We start from the raw sequence: 10272 nt of genomic DNA, 5'->3' as shown, positions 1-10272 counted from the left end.
TGCATTATCCGAATTCGTCTTTTTCTTTTATATATCGAAAAAAAGGAAACCAGGAATTAAATATAATTATATAAACTGATCGACTATTAATTACTGGAACATTCTAAACAAAAATTAAGCTTCCACGTAAAAAAAAAAAAAAAAAAAAAAACACGTGGTTATCGAAAAAAGAAGGATTTAAATTTTGGACTTTACCGGTAAATTACCAGATAAGTGATATTTTTTGTTGTTTTAAATTTGAGTATTTTATTTATTCATGTTTTATCTTCAATTTGTGATATATAAAACGTTTCAAGCAAAATTAATTATTAAATTTCTCATAGACATTCCAAAATGGGGGGGTGAATTTATAAAACAACGTTTGTCTAAAATATTATATTTAGTTTATCGGAAAGAGCATAAAATTTTACATTCACCCTGAAAAAAACGTAACAATTGAACGAATAGGAAAATTTTGATAGATTTTTAAAGTTTAAAAATTGAAAAATATTCATCTCATAAAAATCAATTGATTTCACTACGTAACAAAATGGCTTCCCAGAACGCACGCACGCACTTTGTAAACAATGTTTTTTAAACAATGAAAAATAATATTTCTATCATTTTTTAAACAACTTAAATAGTTTATTTTGGAAGTATATTCTATAAAGAAAATAAATAACTCACTTTAGAAAGAGAAATTACGAGTTTTCTATATTTTAATCGCAGTTTTCTGTTAGGGGTGTCAAAAATTCCCCCAAAATTCTGATACTGCTAGCGCTGAGCTGCACAAAACACGTAGGTACCTAAGTTAAGTGGCAACACAATTTTGCACCAATTGATTTTCGGCGATACTAGACGAGTACTTTTGCTCTCCGTGACGTCTCCGAGATTGGTCGTCGTTGGTGGATTATTCTGTCACAAGAGGTCACCGTTCATCTGAAATATCTGATTTGTTTATCTCCCGCTTTTTACCGTTTTTGGTTTATGAGGTCGATTGCCTGGTGTTAGCTATCAGGCTGATATCTGTGAAAAATTTCAATCACTTTCAAACACGAAAAAATCATAGGTAATCGCTTGCATCCTTGAGTGGCTTTCGTACCTTGATACGTGATGACTTTCTTGTAATATATCATAATTTTATGCGGGTTACAAAATCTCATTATTGCAATCATGGCAGGAACCCCCGTTTTGATAGCCCTAAGAGAGTTCATTAACAAATAATCAAACAGAGAGGCAGGGGCTATTACGTTATTTATATACAAGCAAAAATTTTACCTGCCATCTAGCTGCTATTAAATTTACTGTAAATTTCCTTTTTTTCTTCTTCTTTTTTTAGTGTATATCTCATAATATATATATTTAATATGAATCTGTAATTTCAAAGACTGGTAATTTTTATTTAAATTGCCTCTCTTGAAAATTATTATAAACCTTTTTAAACAACAGTAATAAAAAAATAAGCATGTTTGGGACTTTGCGGTATCTCAAACGACTACTTTCTTGTTCTTTTTTTATTATTGTTATTTAAATAGCTGTGCGCCGTTTTGATAGTTCTATAGGCGTGACAGGTGAAAAAGATTTTCCAATTTATTCATTTAGATAGTACTAAGAGCAAATGTTAACATTACCTGAGATTGATTTATGAACACTTTCCCTTTTTGCGCTCATCCCATAACACCGTATTACATTCATTCTCATTTTTTAAATAATTCATTTCATTTTGGGAGTAAGGCCAATAATTAGAAAAATATCATTGGCGAATCAGTATGTATAGTAATACTACTAATAATAATAATTTGTATACGCTATTACTGGAGCGATATATGGCAAATTAGCACATATACTACTACTACTACTACTACTACTACTACTACTAATAATAATAATAATAATAACTTGTATACACTATTACTGAAGCGATATCCAGCATAATCGCGTTGACACACCGGTTCTCGTCAGATCACCGAAGTTAAGCAACGTTGAGCCTGGCTAGTACTAGATGGGTGACCATTTAGGAATTCTAGGCGCTGCATGTTCTCTCCGCTTATCTCAGCATTTGTTTTCAGTTGTCTTGTACATACACTTCACTTGCCACTGGTATTTAACAATGTCGACTCAGATGTGTGGTTGGAGATTGCGCACCTCCTGCCACAATAATTTCACGCGCAGGCATCCATTCATAGATATCCATAGTCTGTTAAAGACTGGAGGAGCCTTTAAACCACTGAAGCGAGTTGGACACAATTACGTTCACGTTTATTATATAGATAGCTCTCTGTGAGTTTTATTAACCAGTGCAACATTAACAGTGATATGTTTTGGACTAAAGGGTTTTAAAAATTGGGTATAAGTTACAAATCCTTTTATTTTGAGAAGGAGGAGTGGCAGTGTAAAACATTGACACAAATCTCTTCGCATAAACATGTTATATAAGAAAATCCGTTACTTAAATGAACAAATTTTGAGTGACACCTAAGTGTCAGAGGTGACCCTAGAACGAAAATTGACGAAATATTGTGACTACCGGGCGGAGATTTTTCTGTCTGTCCCTCGCGACATTTTATGCGAAAACCTATAAATGGTGCCGTACAAGATGAAAGCCATGTGAAGCGAGATAAGCTATCTATCTATCTATCTATCTATCTATCTATATATATATATATATATATATATATATATATATATATATATATATATATATATATATATCAGTCTTTCTATTTCTGATGCGCACGCAATTAACTCCTGTCTCTATTTTTTATGTGTGAATTTTATTTGGATTAATAAACCTTATAAAATAACATTAGCGTCCGAGCGATTTTTCAACAGACGGCCCAGAAACTTGGTTACCAACAACGAATGTATAATGCTTTATATATGTTCCAGTAAGTATAGCATATATATATATATATATATATATATATATATATATATATATATATATATATATATATATATATATCATAGCGGAAAATCAACCTAACTTAATGTGTAGCGACCTTATAAATGAAAAGAATATCTACAGTTAAAGAGAGTGAAAATCACGAAGGTGTAAAGCACTCAGACTAAACGGATACTGTGCCAATCTGAACTACATGTTCTTCGTTACTACTCCTATTAAAAACGTAAATAGTTAATCAGCTCAATTGTAACAGCTCATCACTGAGCAAAGCGAGGTCGCTAAACCCGTTATTCTCTAGAGCTGCTGTTGATCTACCATTACTAATTCTCACGAATCTTTAATCCCGAATAACACGGAACGTTTCTGCATGGTTTCAGATTCGTTATACTTCGGGTTAGGGCTTCGAAATCTAATAGGCGATACCAGTTTCTCTTTTGTTTACTACTCGTTTCTTACAGAAGAGACGTCGCTACTCCTCCTCTACTCTATCGTTATTTTCATTGCAGGTGCTCGACTAAACTTTAATCTATGGTCCGACCCCGTAAAAGATTATTAATAAAAACGTGTCTAACTACAACCACTGTTAATAGTTTCCTACCTCCTCCCTCTCTCTCTCTCTCTCTCTCTCTCTCACTCGCTCTCTTTATCTATCTATCTATCTATCTCCTTAAAACCAGACAAAACTTCCATGTTAAAATCTTTTTTTTTTCTATAAACACTTGTCTCCAATTAGTAATGAGACATCATGGAAGTAGCAAGGCTCAGAAAACTCATGTAAAGGTTCATGCTCGTGTGCAGTATGGTCTAACTGTACATAGCAAAACATAAAAATAAATGTAAGTTCAAGAATCTTCAGGTGTAGTGTTACGTAGTTTGTTCCGGGGATAAACGATTATTATTATGATCTTTATTGATATTTGTAAAAACAGAAACAGAAAGAATGTTATCAAGGCGAAAAGTATTTCTATAATAAAATGTTAAAATAGTTCCCAAAAATGTTAACTTGGTGAAAAAAAATGTAAACAATGCTTAACAAAATACGTGAAAGGTAGATCGTCCAATTTGTGTCTTTGATCACGTGAAGTTAATGACGTAACGAGATAGTTTGAGAGACACGTACAAAAGAGTTAAAAGTTGGGAGTCAAAGAGAGGAAAGTTGACAGTCGGTAGTCAGAGAGACAGAGAGAGAGACAGAGAGAGAGAAAGAGAGAAAGAGAGAGAGGGAAGACTGTTTACGGACCGTAATGGCTCCGAGCAGGAGAGATTGTAGGAAAATTTCGACAGTAAAAATCTCGGACCAACGTTGCAGCTTTCCAATGTGGAAACATCAGAAATAAAGTTGCTGAAAAGAAAACCCGAGATTTGTTGATTCATTAAGGCAAATCTTCTTTGCAGCTTCCTTTCAAACCAGACCAAAGATGGGCCATGCATATTTCTCCGATTGGCTCGATGTAAATCCGCAGAGAACTGTTATCCGTCTCTTTTTGGTTATGTTATATTTTGGTATATACTATGTTATATCATCACTAGATCATCAAATATAGCGTCACATAAATATATATACACTAGACGATAATATATACTCATTGATATCTACTACATTACACTAAATGGGTATAATAATCTCGTACAAGGTTTTGAACTGCAGCTTTTGATCTTGATATGTGATTCTTTTTTTAGGCTAGTGACTACATGACAATATGTTAGTCCAGTTTATAATTATTTATCCATCAAGCTGCAATCCTTGTTCCATCGCCTAAATGATGCATCAATGCGCTTTTTTCATAAGTACTCTAATGGAATGTCGTTCGATGAACATATTGCACTGGTACCTCGACCGACAAGACAATCAGCAAAATCCCACCTCTTCACTTCGGATACTTGAAGCTTTCCTACTCAAATAGATTCTTTCCTAGAACTGCTCGCATTCGGGATTCCCTCCCTGCTTCCTGTTTCTATAACTGTGAAAACATGTAGAAATTTAAATGGAATGTGAACAACTCTTTCGCTGCATAACTCCCTACTTAGAATGTGGCTGTAGGTATGGTCCCTAGCTTTACAGTAGCTCCTTATATCTCAGTAGCAATGTGATTTGCTTGGGGTGAATAATTTTTTTATATAACTGTAATAATTCGCCCTTGATTATGATCATTATATCTTTCATTTAAGTATCGTTTAGATATCAAGTAAATTTAAAATTAGCTATGGATCAGAAACAGACAGACGGACAGACAGACGGACAGACAGATATATATTTAACGAATTAGTGTAGACTAGCAAAACCCGTGGAAATTCGCTGGAATGAGAAATATATTTAACTAGCGGGGGTTACCCGGCATTGCACTTGTGTACAGTAAAAAAAAATAATAATAAGTGATGAGAGGTGTTTAAAAAAAGTGGTAGTAAACAGGCGGGTTCGAACCCGTAACGTGAAGGAGAAAAAACTTATAAAGTCTACTCTATTTGAAATATAGAACTGACCAAAATTCGATACATTATTAAGTACTAATAAATACTTAGACAGTACTATTGTGCTACATAGTTCAATATAAATAATGAAATCGCATTATAAGAGATAATATTTAATTTACTTCTTCGGTCCAACACCTCTTGGTAGACAATGTTCCTTTATCATGGCCTCTTTTATTTTTTAATGTTTCCTTTGTTACGCAACGTTTCGCTGACTTCTTTCTTTTGTAAAAAAAAACTGTTGCACGTCGAAGTCACTACAAGTTCCTTTCTAAAACCATTACAACAGTAATCACATATTATTATGATTGATATTCGAAAACGAAGCTACATCAAAATGAGATCACTCTCATATTCTTTTCTAGTGTTGAAACATTGGCCTTTTTACGGCCAAATTTCGCGAATGTGTCTTTACTCTTTAGCCTTCAAACATTGTATTTGGCCTTTTTTCAAAGCGTAACGTATGGACTAATAACCGAAGGAACAAGCCGAATATTATTAGGATTAGATAAGTGCAGCAGTATGTCGATCACGCTAAAATGTTGCTCAGGATTGGGACCAAAACGCATGTTTCTTTATTTGTGTCTTTATTGATGAAACGTAACGCTCACCTATCTCTGTGGATTCGTAGAGACACATGACAACTTTCTGCTTGAGGAAATGCTAAATTGGTGGCAATGGGTTGAGAAATAAACTGGAAGGGATTCCCTGGATGCTGAAGTAATGATACACAACATGTATTCGGTGTGTGATATGCGAGAAAACATGTACACACGTTTATGTGGAAGCCTCCGTTCAGTCTCGAAAGACAATAGATACCCCTTGTAACGGTAGCTGCGCGTGTAATTATGAGGCATGGGTTGCTCAATCTGCAACCACACCTCTCCTGAATCGGCACTGCTTGAGTCCAGTGGCAAGAAGAGGTCGAGAACGACTGAAACAATGCCGAGATAAGCGGAGAGTACATACAGCACCTGGAATTGCCAAATGGTCTCCCGTTTTAGCACTGACCAGGCTCAACGTTGCTTAACTTCGGTTTCTAACTTCCGGTTTCAAAAAACTTCGTCTGGTTACCTATTTCATGGCCGCCTTGTCTTAACTCTGATATTAAAAGCCACTGCTGCCATTCAAAGCATACACAAGGTCAACAATATTTTATATTTAACTTATTTTAAGGAGTTTTTCTTACAATAAAATGTAATTTAACTCCGTTGAGTTAAAAAAATATATATATTTAAATATAGATATATGTAACTATAATTATATTTATTGCTTTTAGTAGCGATTTTTTTTTTAAGAACTTACTTAAAAAGTATTTTCTCTTCAAGGACGAGGGAGTAAAACTTGGTTTTAGTAGTGCTTTTAGTAGGGCCTCCTTAATTTTACTGAGTGCGTGCAGTAGTGCTCTGGAGGCTTCCTGGTTTTTATTTCTTTCACTCATCACTAAAAAAATGTTTTCTGAAACAAAAAGACAATATAATCTCAAAATCACTTGTTATTTTAAACATTTTGCATCTACTCTTTAAGGACCAACGGGTAGACTAGTATATATATATATATATATATATATATATATATATATATATATATATATATAAAATAAATTCCACAGCCAAACAACGTCGCAGCCCACAAGAGCCATGACAGTCAGCGAACCGGAAATCCAAGACTCGAGTTTCGCCCTCATTTGGGCTCATCAGTTAGACACATCCGAACTCAGGATTCGAAACCCGAGCCTCTTGCATGCGAGGTAAGCACTCTACAAACTGAGCAACCGCCCCGCACACAAGAATTTCTATTACCCAACACAGATCAAGCAAACCGCGCCGAAATCCAACTGTGAAATGAACCTTCTTCGTCTCAACAAGGGGCGCGGTAATCCAACCAGCCAATAACCCCAAGCCGATGTCTCACAAGTAGGAGTTTTAACTCGAAAGGATGATGCCATCCAGCAATGCTAACTAAGCGAGCAACTTATGATAGGAAAAAAAAAACGAGCAACTTATGATAGGAAAAAAATCATATATATATATATATATATATATATATATATATATATATATATATATATATATATATATCCTATACCTATCTCACACAATGCTTCAAGCAAACTACATTAATATATATATATATACTTAATTTACTCACATAAAATTAATATACGAAAGTATAAATTTATGCGTAAACGCTAAGTATTTACTTCAAAAGTGCTCAATACGTAGGTAGAGCTAGTTAGCAAGTTATAAAATATATATGGCGATTAAGCTACACTGAATCTGAATATTCCGCGTTTCATCCACTCTGGGACTCTTCAGGCTTATGCGCCTAAGCCTATATATATATATATATATATATATATATATATATATATATATATATATATATATATATATGAACCGTCGGTGCGACCTTGAATGAAGCGAAATTCTAAAATTAAAATGTGTAATTTCAAGTAAAATCAATGACGTTTACTTAATGGTCGTGTAGCAGTAATGAACATATACAAAAATTACTAAAAACGATAAGATAGAAAATGAATTATTATTGAAAGTAGTTTTCGAAGACAATTAGCGAAAATGAAATTTTACTAAATTGGTCTAAGATTTTTAAAGTTTGCAGATAAATAAATCCCTCTATTGAGCTCTCTGGTTTCTTTTTTTTCTTAGCAAAATTCAATTTGCTGTATTTTTTTTTTCGAAAACTGTTTTATTGATAATTAATTTTCTACATTATCGTTTTTCAAAATTTTTGGATATGCTCATTCTTGAGACGTGACAATTAAATAGATACTATTGATTTTACTTGAAATTCAATGTTTCGATTTTCGAATTTTGCTCCCATAACAAAGAAGCACCGAAAATTCCAATGGAAAATTATCCTCATACAATGCATGGTAAAAAAACCCTTCAAAATACTTTGAAGATATTGAAATTCGAGGAATTTTTATTCATTGATTCTTAATATCTTTTGTTTAAATTTAACAAAATAAAATTATCTTAATTTTCAGAAAAGGCTTCCAACTGTTTTTACTTTCTTTGTATAAAACAAAATTCAACTAAATATAGCTCACCTTCGGGGGGTTTATGCCTAACAGCTGTATTCCATAATTCATAATGATTGATTAATTAGTTAAGGAATGAATCCTGCACATACAAATATGTAAACATATACACATACTTAGTTTTATATAGAGATAAAAGATACTCTAACTTAACATCAAATTCTGACTCTTAAGATCGCTATCGGCATAGAATATGTGCCTACATTGGAGATTGATTTCCATGTAGTAGCGATATCTCCAGAGAAGACCGTAAATTACCTTATATGTGCTTCTGGGTTGCACTTACTCACACCACTGCGTTTATATTTGCCCTCTATCTTTCCCACAACACCAATGTCACAATCTTTAAGAGCCTATCTGAGAAAATTGACCACATCCTGTCTGCTCATTCTTCAGCTAACATTCAAGTCTGTGGAGATTTTAATGTTCACAATGTGGAGTGGTTATCCCACTCAAACAAGACAGATGATGAGTGTAGATTCTCTCACGATTTCTCTATTGCTTATGATATAACTCAGATTGCTCACGAGCCTAACCGTGTGCCCAAAACTGACGATCAGTATGCAAGTCTCCTAGACCTTTTTCTCACAACTTTCCCTGGACTATGTTCATCCTCTGTTCTGTCTCTACTAATATCTTCCGACCACTTGGTTGGATCAGCTAAGTTAAAACAAAATGTAATAAGTTCTCAGACGTACCTCTTCATAGAACGATATATCTACCTATTACATTTTCACCCTAAAAAAGGCACATTGCCACTTTGGTGTAGGGGGTTACTATCATGGACATAAGCTACTGGGGTACTATGTAGGGAGTTAGGCAGCAAGATGTCGGTTCACGTTACATTTGAACTTCTGCATGTCAGTACAGTTGAAGAAACAGGAACCCGGAAGGGAATTCCAAAGTCTAGCGGTTCTGGGGAAGAAACTACTGGAGTAGAAATCTCTCTTACATCTAGGGATCTCTACTGTGAAGGGGTGGGATTTAGCTGCTTGTCAGGTTTGTTGGGGGTATTTACGTCGTGAGGGCAAAAGTGCATGCAGTTCGTCAGAGCATACACCATTAAAATACTTGTAGAACAGGCAGAGGGATGCTACATTTCGTGGGTGGGACAGAGGCTGAAGCTTAGATGATAGTTCATGACCTATCAGGTTGGCGACTCTCTTTTGGACCTTGTCTCGGAGCGATGCACCAGCCCAAATATGACAACAATACTCCATACATGGGCGAATAGTGGCCATATGGAGGTACAGGATACTTTCGAACGTAAGTAGCTTTCTAGCCCGGTAGAGAGAGAGACCACCGTCTTCGCAACGGTCCTGGCAATGCTCTCAATGTAATTGTTCCTGTGAACGTTAGGCCGAGGAGTTTAAAAGAAGTACTTCCAGATAATGAATCTTTGGCCATAGCTATTGGTGGTAGAGAAGGTTTCTTGTAAATATTGAAGAAAACAAGTTTAGTCTTGGCAGCATTGAATGTGACCACCCATTTTTGTCCTCATTCCACTACAGATTGGAGGTCATCCTCTAGTCTTTCTGCCATTTCCTTAGATATGTGTTTATTTGTTTTCCTGTCGTGCCTGTTATAGAGTGAGGTGTCATCAGCATATATACCCATCTCAGAGACAATTTTGTCATTTATGAATATTATGAATAATACAGGCACTCTCGCATTTATATCATATTGTTTAGATGTACGACCGTCGAGGACAACCTGGATTTTTCTCTTATCTAAGAAGGATTTAATTATTCTTCCAGTGATACCGTATGATCTGATTTTCCTGAGAAGACCTTCATGCCATACCCTGTCAAAAGCCTTAGATATATCTAGAGCTACCGCTTTGTCCAATGAATAG

The 10272-nt window shown here is 34.8% G+C and overlaps 1 pseudogene; it reads left to right on the top strand.

The window, feature by feature from the left end:
• The first annotated feature begins 1901 nt into the window (after positions 1 to 1901).
• LOC145280469 (5S ribosomal RNA) lies at positions 1902 to 2018 on the top strand (annotated as a pseudogene).
• The last annotated feature ends 8254 nt before the right edge of the window (positions 2019 to 10272 follow it).

The sequence above is a fragment of the Euprymna scolopes genome, chromosome 7 (genome assembly GCF_053919585.1).
Source record: "Euprymna scolopes isolate OS-2025 chromosome 7, ASM5391958v1, whole genome shotgun sequence".
NCBI lineage: Eukaryota > Metazoa > Mollusca > Cephalopoda > Sepiida > Sepiolidae > Euprymna > Euprymna scolopes.
Note: the sequence above shows the minus strand (reverse complement) of the source record. Positions and strands in the feature narration are given on the sequence as shown.